Source organism: Tupaia chinensis, unplaced genomic scaffold (assembly GCF_000334495.1).
Source record: "Tupaia chinensis unplaced genomic scaffold, TupChi_1.0 Scaffold000062_1, whole genome shotgun sequence".
Classification (NCBI taxonomy): Eukaryota; Metazoa; Chordata; class Mammalia; order Scandentia; family Tupaiidae; genus Tupaia; species Tupaia belangeri.
In genome coordinates, this window is record NW_006159520.1 from 4,343,193 (window position 1) to 4,344,094 (window position 902).

General features: G+C 36.0%; 1 non-coding gene across 1 annotated transcript; it reads left to right on the plus strand.

The window, feature by feature from the left end:
- The first annotated feature begins 360 nt into the window (after positions 1-360).
- LOC114004626 (U7 small nuclear RNA) lies at positions 361-423 on the plus strand. Its single transcript, XR_003546744.1, has one exon. It is a non-coding gene; the product is annotated as a U7 small nuclear RNA (small nuclear RNA).
- The last annotated feature ends 479 nt before the right edge of the window (positions 424-902 follow it).

A 902-nucleotide genomic window follows, 5' to 3' on the forward strand; every position in this document is an offset into this window, starting at 1 on the left:
GAAAGAAAGAAAGAAAGAAAGAAAGAAAGAAAGAAAGAAAGAAAGAAAGAAAGAAAGAAAGAAAGAAAGGAAGGAAGAAAGGAAGAAAGGAAAATAAAACAGAAAGAAGTAGAATTACAAAATGTCTGGCGTACCACAGTGGTCAAGCACTCAAGCACTGAAGTAGGAAAATTGGATGTCCATTTTTAGGGGGATGAAATGCAGAAATTGCTTCAAAGTCACTCCAGCTTCCATTCGATGTTAGAGCTACTGCTACTGCTTTATCCTGAATGATGTTCTCATTCTCTTTGAAGTCTGGATGGGTCAGAGCTAAGTTTTTTTTTTTTCTTTTCTTTCCTTTTTGTCCAGAAAATAAGATTTTAGTGTTACAGCTCTTATAGAATTTATCTAAGAAGTTTTCTGGTTTTTATCAGAAACACTCCCTTCCCACTTTTCCACTGCAAAAATTAAAAAAAAATTAAAAAATAAAAACTTTAATAACCAAGGGCACCTGAGTTTATCTCTATTCTTTACCAACCAAAAAGAAAAAAAGAAAAAATCTGCAAGGAAGGTTTGGAAGGTTAAGAGATGGTAAGACATAGGCCCAGAAATCATCAACTCTGTTAGGAAGACAATAGTTTTCTTTCTCTAATACCTTCGTATAAGCCTGAGTAGAAAAGAAATTCTAAAGAAGGGGTTGCTCAGTCATTGATTGGCTATAGCTTCTGGTCAAATGGGAACATTTGACAATTTGACAGCTGTGGAGACAGCTCAGGGAAGTTCTCCATGAGGGCCAAGACTATGCCTGAGGCAACAGAGTACAGGCAATGGCATCAATAATATTAAAGAGGGCCATACAGACTTTAAAGACAGAAAGTGACACAGGTCAAAAGGGAGGTTTTAAAAGGCAACATTAAACGTCT